We start from the raw sequence: 12439 nt of genomic DNA on the forward strand, positions 1-12439 counted from the left end.
ATGGGTGAAGATCGGATATCGAGGCGGGAGGAAGATCGGACATCGTGGCTGGGGAATGATCGGGCATTATGGAGAGAGGAGGAATGGGCATTATGCTGGGCGGAAGGTCGGATATCGAAAATCGAGGCCTGGAAAGATCGTACATGGCAACAGGAAGAAAATTGGAGATCGCGGCAGGAGTAAGATTGGACATTGTAGCCAGGTGAAGATCGGCCATCATGGAGGAGCGAAGATTGGTCTTCCTCATGGGAGGAAGATCGGACATCACGGTGGGTAAATATGGGACATTCCTGCGGGAAATGATCGGATATTGCATTGGGGGTAAAATCGGACATTGCGGCGTTAGAAAGATCGGACATGGAGGCGGGGAAGATTAGACATCGTGATGGGGGAGATGATCGGGCATCATGGAGGGAGGAAAGTCAGATATCGCGGAAAGGGAAGATCAGAAATCGAGGCAGGGGATGATCGGACATCGCAGCAGCAGGAAGATTGGCCATTGTGGTGGAAGGAAGATCGGCCATCACGCGGGAGGAAGATCAGAAATCACAGCGGGAAAAGATCGTACACGGCGACGCGAAGAAAATTGGACATCGCAGCAGGAAGAAAATTGGACATTGTGGCCGGGAGAAGATTGGCCATCATGGTGGGGGGGGAAGATCAGACATCATGATGGGTGAAGATCGGATATCACGGAGGGGCGAAAATTGGTCATCCTGACTGGGGGCGGGGCGGGGGGGGGAAATAATACATGGCGGTGGGAGGATGATCAGATATCGCGGCAGGAGGAAGATTGGTCTTCGTGGAGGCAAGAAGATTGGATATCGTGGAAGGGGGAGATCGGAAATTGTGATGGGAGTAACATCGGCCGTCATGGTGGAGGGGATTATCGGAAATCCTGGCAGAAGGGAGATCAGACATCGTGGAAAGGGAAGATCGTACATCATAGTGGGGAAGATCGGATATAGCAGCGGGGACCTTACATCATAGTGGGGAAGATCAGGTATCATGGCGGGAGTTAGATCGGATATCGTTGTGGGGAAAATTGGAAATCACGGCGGGAGCAAGATCGGACATCATGGAAGGGGGAAGATCCAAAATTTGGCTGAGGCATGATCAGACATCGTTGGGACACACGACACCCCTTCACACTATGTGGTGGTCTAAAGGATGTGTAGGCTGTGATAATGCTCACCAGTTACCCCTTGGCTTACCTCGCTGCTTCTCCCGATGAGACGTATCTTCTGCTTCTGTACCAATCTGTGGTTTCCACAGTCTCAAGGTCAGCTTCCCAGTCGAAATAGAGAGGCTCTCTTTGGTCGTAGATGATGATTTCTTCTCTCCATCCCAGATGGAATGCTCGGTCCTTGAATGCGTTGAACGAAGCAAGCAAGCACAGAAGAGGAGAGAGAGAGTGAAATGGCAGCAAACTGCCTTTCTTTTATACCTGAAAAATACTTGCTGAATCCTCGCGCCAAAAATCAGTCCTTTGCTTGAGGCAGTTCAACTAAAGAGCAATGAATCACATCTCTGGCTTGTGCCTTTGGTGCCGGGCACTTCCTGGGGATAAAGGCTCCAACAAGTCTGGGTGGCCGATAGCTTCCTTTGTCCTGAGGTTCCTGCGCTCCGGGGCTACCTCAGTCATTTCGATGGCTTGAGCACAGACCAGTTTACATGATCTCTCACTGATAGGTTCCCATTACATGACGACAAAAGGGTCCTCCATCAGCCATCTACCTGCGGTGAGGTTCCTGCTTTCAGCCATTGACCCATCCCAGACTATCCCCACCCACCTGATGTGTATTCCTGTGGACCATGCCTGGGCCTGTCCCAGTCATGCTGTCAGCTCTTCTGCAGTAAATGAAATATGGAAAAGTAATGTCCAAAACTTAAAGTCCAAAATCCTGAAGTCTGTGTCGATGTTTACGCTGATGCTTACAGTCCTCCCTTTGATATTTCATAATCTGTCTGGAATATTAAATATCCGCTGGTGAAAAAACATTGTGGCCTCCAACCAACCCTATATACTTTACTTTTAATCACCCGAATACATTCCTTAAAATAGAACACGAAACACATTTGTACAACATATTTACAGAGAAAAACATTCAGGTTCAACCTTTAACCAAGGCCTCCCACCGACTTCGGAGCGCCTTGCTTTGCCTTTTGCAAGACAGTGGCAACCAATACAGTACAATGAGAAGCTGTGTAATTATAAGAGTGTGCGAGCAAATCCGGATCCATGGAGGAACTTCTACATTCAAACCAATGTCCCACCAGGGTGGGGAATTTATCCCTTTAATTATGTCGATCTCCATAGAAACAAGGACCCCGTCGACGTCTACTTTCATCGTCCACGGAGAACTTTTGGTGGAGCAGGTATGAGTTCCACACTCTTCTTCCAGGGTTTGAGCAACTTCCTCTTCGTCGGAGCCCCGGTGATCAGCCAACTCACCAGAGATGCGGTGAGTAAAGCTTTTTCTGCACATCCTTTGAAGGTGCCTTTTCTCTTTGCATGCATAGTCTTTATAGTGGTACTAGTGGGCCCTGTGGTTTCCTCCACAGCTCCAGCACGGGGCCATCTGGTTTTCCCCATGTGGCGGACTCAGGGCTGCGGGACTCGGAGCAGCGTTTCTACCCTTCGAAGTATCAATGCGGTGCACTGCTCTCGTTGGTTTAGAGTCCCTTAGTGCTTCATTTAGGTGGTCACCAAAATCGCACGGTGCAGCCAGTCTCCTTAAGTGTTCCAATCTTTCTACAAAAGCATCCCAATCTTCCCCATCGGTAAATTGCTGAAAGATGCTGAGATTCGACATGCTGAGCGTGTGGTTCATGACGTCGTATTCCTGTCGCCAGTTGTAGTGCATGCAGGCACCTTTAGTAATGACTCCACGAGGCAGGGTATGATACTTAAACTGTGTAGACCTGTAGTCCTTTATTTGCAGCTCCTGAGTGAGGACAACAAGCTGTGAGTTCCTTTTTATACTGGGTCACCTGCAGTGTGCAGGTAATCCTTAGGTCTCCAGCAGCAGCACCCTCTGGTGTACAGGTAAGGTGTGTACAGTGTAAGGGTACATTCAGTGTGGCATAACAGTGTTACAGACATCACACAGTAAACAGGCATGCATATACAACAGTACCTGCTTCGGGTGCGGAAAGAGTGGGCACTGGAGAAAGGATTATAGAAACCCATGGAAGAGTAGCGCAGGGAAGAATTCTCCAGCCTCTGCCCAAACGACCGAGACCGAGAAACCAGTCTCTCCCCACACGTTTGATACATTCATGACTGCACTCCGAACAATGCTAAGTGGCCCTGGGAGGGTAGCCGCCACCACCGATACCAAAATCCCATCTGCCCCATCCCAACCAAGACAGTGACTGACAGGCGCAGCATGTTCACCTGTGTTCCCTCGAGTACGATGCGTGGGGGAGACCGACCGTTCAGATGGAAGTGGAAAAGGTGAAAGGGACTTATCTGCTGGATACCGGTGCATCAGACACCCTCGTCTATGCAGCTAACCCCGCCACCTCACCTCTGTCTAGCAGGGTCCCCTACAGCTTGGTGGGTTTTACAGGTGCCGAGCAGGCTGACTCATTCTCCATTCCGCTCTCTATTCATTTGGGAACACTCCACACAAAGTGGACTTGTGTCCTGATGAAGTGGGATCAGGAAGGGAGAGGGATCCTAGGCCACGGGATCCTAGTGGATTTAAGAAACCACTGTCTTTGGGGGACAGTATGTACGGGACAGGAGAGTAAGATCGTGATTATCCCAGAACAACGGGGAAAAGGGACGGTGTGCACCGCGAAGCCAAAGGAGGGTTACAACCTTGAATCACTGGTCAGTAACACTCCGATGGAGTACTAAGAGTATGTGAGGGCAAACCTTGCAGCTTTTGCCACTCACAAACACGACCTGTGGGAGGATAAACGGGGTCGAGGTTAGCATAGATGGGGACCCCATGACCCGACCACAGAAACAGTACAACTTTCCCAGAGAGGCGGAGGCAGACATGGAAACAGCCTTGGGTTCTTTGGTTAAACAGGGGGTATTGAGACCAATAGCTACCCATGTGAACTCTCTATTGTGGCTGGTTAAGAAACTAGACAACTCCTGGAGGGCCATGGTGGACTATCGAGTGCTCAACCGTAACATCCCTGCCTGTGCACCCACTGTTGCTGCTGTCGCCGACCTCATTGGAAGTATCCCAACCTGCGCGACCACCTTCACAGTGCTGGATATTTCCAACGGGTTTTGGTCTATACCTTTAAGAAGAGAAGATCAGTACAAGTTTGCTTTTAACTTTAAAGGACAGCAATACACTTGAAACAGTCTCCATCAGGGCTTCCACAACAGCCCTAGCATTTTCCACCAATGTATGGCCAATTGTTTAAAGAGCTTCAGCAGACCTCAGCAGTTAGTACAGTATGTGGACGACCTGTTCCTATTCACCGACGAGGGGGAGGAGCATGGCCTATTGCTGGCTGAACTGCTGGAGCTGCTGAAAGAAGAAGGGTTTAAAGTGAATCTCAATTAGGCACAGATCAGCCAGAAGGAAATAAAGTTCCTGGGACTGGCTCTGCGCGTTGGAGAAAGGGCCATTGACAAAGCTAGAAGGGAAGCAGTGCAGAAGTTACCTGCCCCCAACACAGTAACAGGAGTAAGATCTTTTCTAGGGCTAACCGGGTACTGCAGAGATTTTGTTGAGGATTATGCAGCCACTGCAGCCCCTCTGCTCCAACTCCTACACAAAGGAGTGGAATGGGATTGGGACAAAGGTTGCGAGGCAGTGGGGACAGTCTGAGTGCAGTACTGCTCCAGGAGCGGCACGGCCGGCTGAGACCAGTGGATACTCACGGACGTGGAAAAGGGATACTCCAACTGTGAGAGGCACCTCCTAGCCACTCACTGGTCTGTGAAAAGATCACTGATCTTCACAGGGGGGTCCCCATCACACTCGTTGCCCACCATCCACCCCACCCAAATGCTCCTGGGCGGGAGAATCAAGGACGGGACAGTGAGCAGTGCCCGCGTATGGACCTAAGGGTAAAGGGTCTCTGCGAGCCAAGGCTCGCAGCCAACATGATCTATCCAAGGACAATCCACCAGTGTTCCATAGAAGGGGTGTGGGAAATTAACAAAGGCTTTAGGGCCGGGTTACACCCCACAGGCCGAGAGCTCTATGTGGACAGTTCAAGCACGGTATCTGCGGGCGAACGACTCACAGACTGCGGAGTGTATGACCCAAAGGCAGGCATTGCCCTGACGATTAAACTCCCCAGTACTATAAGTGCCCAGCACGCTGAACTGTTAGCAGTAGTGTACGTAGTCACACACCCCGAAGAATTCCCTACCCCATGCACGATTTGCTTGGACAGTATGTTCACATACACTTTGTGTACAGAGTACCTGGCTATCTGGTCCCGTCGCGGATACACATCAGCAGACGGAAGACCCCTGGCAATTAAGCCTTTACTGGAAAAGATCATGACAGCCGTGGGGGAGGAAGGAAAGGTCGATATACATAAGGTGAAGACACATTCCACCACTGAACCCAGTAGCGAGGGAAACCAGCAAGCTGACATGTTGGCCAAGCAGGGTGCCCGCACGGGCAAGATCTGGGACCCAGGCCACATCGCAGCAGTCAGGGGCAGGATTGGGACGACAGTTGTCCCCGGACCTGAAAATGGTTCAGACCGAAGACCCCGACCTCAAAAACTGTCCTGAAAATGCTAACTAAAGGGGAGAAGGTAGACGGCCCGTACGGCACCGCTGCGATTGCCATTAACAAAGGCATACTGTTCATGGGGGAGCAATGGATAGTGCCGCAACAACACCGGAGAGAATTCCTCCAGCTGGTCCACGAGGGTCCAGGAGCAGGACACCCCGGACCTAAGACCACCTGCCAACGGGTGGAGCAGGCAGGGTGGTGGCCGGGACTCAGAGAAGACGTCCGCGAGTTCTGCACCAGCTGTCTGGTCTGCGCTGCCAACAACCCTGACCCCCAGAAAAGAAAAGTGTCTATGGGACATATCAGGAGGGTAGAGGGACCTTGGCATTCAATCCAGGTTGGTTACATGGGGCCCCTACCCACTGCCCAGGGAGGCTACAAGTACTGCCTAGTATTGGTGGATGTATTCACCAAATGGGTGGAAGCCTTCCCATGCCGTATAGCTACTGCTCTGGGAACAGCTAGGATCCTGGTCAGGGAAGTATTCTCCCGATGGGGACTACCCCAGCACGTGGAGTCCGACCAAGGGAGTCACTTCACCAGGCAGGTGATGCAGGAGACCCTTAAGGTGCTCGGCATCAAAGGGAAATGGCATGTCGCCCACAACCCGCAGTCATCCAGGCCTGTGGAGCGTTTAAACCGCACTACAAAAGAAAGGTTGTGTAAAGAGACAGGGGACTCACCCAAGAGGTGGGTAGAGGTCCTACTACTGGTCCTCATGGGGATTCAGGCCAGCCAGTCAAATAGCATGGGGTACTCCCCGTACGAGCTCATGACTGGCAGAGCCATGCGAACCCCCACCCATGAATTAGACCCGGTATTAACGGAAGGTCATATTAAGGAAACGAGCCGGGACAGCTTTGTCAGGAATCTGTTTGAACACCTTAAATAATTTACTGGCAGGCTGCTAACAACATGGGAAAACAGCATCGGAGCAACAAAATGCTGATCGAACCCTGCAAACACTACGAATGGGAAGTAGGGGACCAGGTCATGGTCAGGAACTATACTCGAGTAGAGGTTTTTGAAGCACTGTACATGGGACCTTACCACATTGTCGACAAGGCAAGCCCCATGGTCTATGCCGTGAAGATGCCCCGCCGTACCAAGTGGTTCCACATAAACCAGTGCAAACTTTTCAACCCCGGGATAGCAGCTAAACGTAAGGGACAGCCAGAAACAGTGAACCATACTAAAGGCAGGAATCCCGAGCCAGCAGCCCCCAACTGTGGAAATCCCACAGGGGACGTGGCAGACTCAAAGACTGCACCTAGAGGAGCAGTGGACTCTGTTGCTAGAGGGTCTATCCCCACAACCATTTGGGACTCGGACGCACCCCCAGTAGTCAGAGCCTTGAGAAGGACTCTCCGCACGCCACGGCCTAAGACACCGTGGTCACCAGCACCCCAATTTAAGTGGTTCAGCCCTGGAAGAGGGACCAGCCACAAAGGGGTACCGAGGATCAGGGACCAGCCTGCAAGCAGGAAACCCCAGCTGGTAGCCTCGGTCAACGAGGAACCTCCGGAAGAGATAGTGGTGGACCAGCCACTAATTGGGAGTCCTCAGCCCGCAGCCCTCGACCAGGCAGAACACTCCGGTGAAGAAATGAACCATGCAGCCACCCCCAAAGGAGTGGTGTGCTGTAGCACAGGAATGGACATTCCCCCAATAGTGTGGGACCCAGACCCACCTCCGGTCAGAACACTCCGGGTCCTGCAGTACAGGCCTACCTGCTACCGGCCCGGCTGGAAACCCAGAGGCCAGAGAAGAAAAGAGAAGGACAGGAATCAATCTGGCCACCCGGAGATAGGTGGCAGATGTACCGAAATAGCACGATATGAGTTAGTGTGTTTAGTAAGAATCTAGCGTAGTGTAGGATTGTCTGTGTAATGATAGTGACATATGTAATAGTTTCTTGGGGAAAGGAAAAGACCCCACCTTGTAGGCAGTAAAAGAAGCACTGTAAGAATGATAAGAGTAAGATGAGGCAAAAGTTGATAACAGAAATCAGTTCCTACGGGAACTGGATACGACAGCAAGTTGATTAAAGACTTAAATGTGTCCGAGAAGAAATGAGCCCAAATTGGAACTCTATCACCTTTTGTCAAGCCAGAGAGCTTTTCTCAGGGCTGGACAATCTGTTTTATGTGCCCCTACAGGAAGGAGAACAACATGAGAAGGGTCCTGTTCCTGTTGGACTTGATAAGGATGAGCAACGGCGGCTGAGGAGACGTGAGAATCCCTCATTTATGGGTGCTCAGGAGAGAGAGCACCGATCATAATCGCTGGGGGTGGCACACCAGGTGTGGAAGAGCTCACCATTTACACCCACGAAGAGAGGTGTCCAGGGTAGCTGGTGTCTAATTCCACTCGCTACTTCAACCAGGAAGGGTTTACCTATGGGGAGGCGTCCGTTCGATGCCCCAGGATACGGAGGGAAAACACGTGTCCTTGACTTGTAAAGGGCAGATTCCCCGGGGTAGATGGTGGTGGCTCAGGAAGCTGAGCAAGGACGCGGGGGACCAGGAATCTGACTGGGAAAGACTCTGTAATGATACGTACGGTACCATCACTGGGACACGGGGAGGAGTGAAGGTATTTTGGAACAAGTGGTGGGAGTCTGAACAGGAAATTTATGTTTGCATGTGGGGTTAGAGGAGATCTGTCCCACAGGCATATCGATTGCCTTCGCCAGGCAATGGCAAGATGACGGGGAAGGGATGGGATGGGATTCCATCAGTCCCACACTCCCCACTCCGAATTAACGCCACCGAACTTAGAGCACACATTAAGAAACCCCTGCCCACGACCCTGCCAGTGCGAACACTAATAGAGAAGTGTCCTACTGCCACCAAAGGACCAGGGAGCGGATTAGTATTGGTTCCGACCAAAAAGGTGTTATACCAGGGGGTACACAATGCAATAGCTTCAGTTATTTTAAACCTTACCAAGGTGCACTTACCTGTATGGTGCCTGAAGGAAACAGAGCAGCTATACCAGGCCCTACTTAAGGACATGCTCAAGAAATTTTACGAGTTAGACTTTGGGAATGTAAACAAAGCAGATTTATACACCCTACACGCTAGGGGCACCATCGGCACGGGGAGACCTAGAAGGGAAAGCTTGAACGACATTTTTACTGCATATAATACAGGGTCCTCTGTGATAAATAGCCGAGACGAAATAGAACTGCAAACGCAGATAAATGGTCTAAAGAACCAACTGAGAAAGATCCTGAAAGAAGAAAACACAGTAGTAGGCTCAGAGCGATACAAGGACCAAGCTATGAGGGTCCATTTAAAGGAGATTGTGGCTGAGCTGGAAAAACATGCACTGACAGTGAATGCACTCATACGGGAGGATAGGAATGTTTCCGACCAGGCTGCACAGAACGAGGTGTGCGTGTTGTATGGGGAATGGTTGTTGGGCAAGGGCTACAAAAACCTGGAGGATATAAAACAAGGTTTAGTCCCCTCCTGGATCAGTAACAAGCACCTCGCAGCCCTCCACCGTACAGTAATTCACTAAGCCCGTACCTGCTCCACCTAGCTTCTGAAGCCTACCCTGTCCCAGTAGATTGTAGGAAGTCTACCCACATCATCATGGGGATAGTAACAAGGCTGCCGGTCATGGGTAGGACAGCCCGATCCACACCGGTATACAGGGTGGAGAACATTGGAGTCATTCAAGGAGGTTCACACGTTCGTTTCACAGCGGTCCCACCGAATGTCCTAAAGTGCGAGCACGCTATGACGAGTACTGACCTCTCCGGGTGCCGGAGCCGGGGTGCACACATAATACTGTGCCCCAGCACTTGAATGCTTATTCTAAACTACAGTGTGGGTTTAAAGCTGCTGGCGTACAGCCTATCGACTGTACCATGGAAGTAACGGCACAAGACCATGTTCCTCCACAGGTAGCATACATAGGGGATGGGACATATTGTGTCACCTCCAGTGCGCCCCACTACCAACATGGACACTTCTAGTGTCTGGTGAGTGACAGCAGTTTTTTCTTCAAACCTGAGGCATCAGTTCAAGTGGCCCAGGAACGGATTGTCCCCATTCCTGAACCCTCCACTGTTCACCTCACTTTGAGGGAAAACATGACAAACCTGTAGGATTATGTTGTACATTTTGGCTATGAAATTCCCCCTCTACCCGAACATCTTGCCGCTCTGCTAGAAGCTGTGGTAATCTCACAAAAACATTTCTATACTCTAGAACAGAAAACAATTGTGATAGGGAGAAAGATTCGAGAGATCACAATTCAGAAATATAGAGGTCCCAGCCGGGATCAGAATAGCTTCCCACATTTTGGTTATCTGTCAACTCGCGATTATTCTTTACTTATGGTGTCTCACTTGCCGAGTGAAATGCAGAGGACGTCAGGTCAGGCACCAAAGGGTGCTGTACGCTCCCTGACCAAACTTGGGGATCGCACAGGGAGGGGTAACACCATATTACCATGTTTGATTTGTTTTAATTTTTACCTGCTGTAAAAACACAGACATCAAGTATTGTAAGAATGTTACTTAAAAATGTGTTTGACTAAATACCTTTATTTTACTGTAAAAGCAGAGTGATGGAGGGGTATTGGACCCCCTCTATGCTGTAACAGAATTGTAATGACTGTATTTGCCTGTAACTTGTATTGCATTTCAAAGGGAGATGCACGTTAAAGTTTTAGATTGGTAAAGACAGGGAAGGTTGACTCAGGGGAGATCAGGAATTTTGCTCACCTAGCATGATACTCAAGTATGTAGAGTATCACAGGGGGTACTGAAGGGTTGCAAAATTCGTGGGAGAACCCCCCAGTATTTGGACTCATTGGAAAGGAAATTTAATTTGCAACTATCTACCAGAAAGTTTGAAATCCGAACGTGCACATGGAAGAAACTACGAACTTTAATCAAATTTGCGATTTTACAGGGCAGATTGACTTTGTGTGGGCAGGGTTAAGAACTAAAGGAACTATCTGCAAAGAAGCCCGTTTTGAGTATTGAAGCTGTCTGGAGTATTGAAACGAAAGTAAATTGTCTGGAACATAAGAACATAACATAAAAATTAGGAACAGGAGTAGGCCATCTAGCCCCTCGAGCCTGCTCCGCCATTCAATAAGATCATGGCTGATCTGGTCGTGGACTCCGCTCCATTTACCCGCCCTCTCCCCGTAACTCTTAATTCCCTTATTGCTTAAAAATCTATCTATCTTTGACTTGAAAACATTCAATGAGCCAGCCTCAACTGCTTCCTTGGGCAGAGAATTCCACAGATTCACAGCCCTCTGGGAGAAGAAATTCCTTCTCAACTCGGTTTTAAATTGGCTCCTCCGTATTTTGAGGCTCCTCCGTATTTTGAGGCTGTGCCCCCTAGTTCTAGTCTCCCCCACCAATGGAAACAACCTCTCTGCCTCTATCTTGTCTATCCCTTTCATGATTTTAAATGTTTCTATAAGATCACCCCTCATCCTTCTGAACTCCAAGGAGTAAAGATCCAGTCTACTCAATCTATCATCATAAGGTAACCCCCTCATTTCTCGAATCAGCCTAGTGAATCGTCTCTGTACCCCTTCTAAAGCTAGTATATCCTTCCTTAAGTAAAGTGACAAAAACTGCACGCAGTACTCCAGGTGCGGCCTTACCAATACCTTATGCAGTTGCAGCAGGACGCCCCTGCTTTTGTACTCCATCCCTTTTGCAATGAAGGCCAACATTCCATTTGCCTTCCTGATTACCTGCTGCACCTGCAAACTAACCAAGAGTTTCATGCACAAGGACCCCCAGGTCCCTCTGCACCACAGCATGTTGTAATTTCTCCCCATTCAAATAATATTCCCTATTACTGTTTTTTTTCCCAAGGTGGATGACCTCACACTTTCCGACATTGTATTCCATCTGCCAAACCTTAGCCCATTCGCTTAACCTATCCAAATCTCCTTGCAGCCTCTCTGTCCTCTAAACAACCCGCTTTCCCACTAATCTTAGTGTCATCTGCAAATTTTGTTGCACTACACTCTGTCCCCTCTTCTAGGTCACCTATGTATATTGTGAACAGTTGTGGTCCCAGTACTGATCCCTGTGGCACACCACTAACCACTGATTTCCAACCGGAAAAGGACCCATTTATCCCGACTCTCTGCTTTCTGTTCGCCAGCCAATTCTCTATCCATGCTAATACATTTCCTCTGACTCCGCATACCTTTATCTTCTGCAGTAACCTTTTGTGTGGCACCTTATCGAATGCCTTTTGGAAATCTAAATACACCACATCCATCGGTACACCTCTATCCACCATGCTCGTTATATCCTCAAAGAATTCCAGTAAGTTAGTTAAACATGATTTCCCTTTCATGAATCCATGCTGCGTCTGCTTGATTGCACTATTCCTATCCAGATGTCCCGCTATTTCTTCCTTAATGATAGTTTCAAGCATTTTCCCCACTACAGATGTTAAACTAACCGGCCTATAGTTACCTGCCTTTTGCCTGCCCCCTTTTTTAAACAGAGGCGTTACATTAGCTGCTCTCCAATCCGCTGGTACCTCCCCAGAGTCCAGAGAATTTTGGTAGATTATAACAAATGCATCTGCTATAACTTCCGCCATCTCTTTTAATACCCTGGGATGCATTTCATCAGGACCAGGGGACTTGTCTACCTTCAGTCCCATTAGTCTGTCCAGCACTACCTCCCGAGTGATAGTGATCAT

Source organism: Pristiophorus japonicus, chromosome 5 (genome assembly GCF_044704955.1).
Source record: "Pristiophorus japonicus isolate sPriJap1 chromosome 5, sPriJap1.hap1, whole genome shotgun sequence".
NCBI classification, from domain to species: Eukaryota; Metazoa; Chordata; class Chondrichthyes; family Pristiophoridae; genus Pristiophorus; species Pristiophorus japonicus.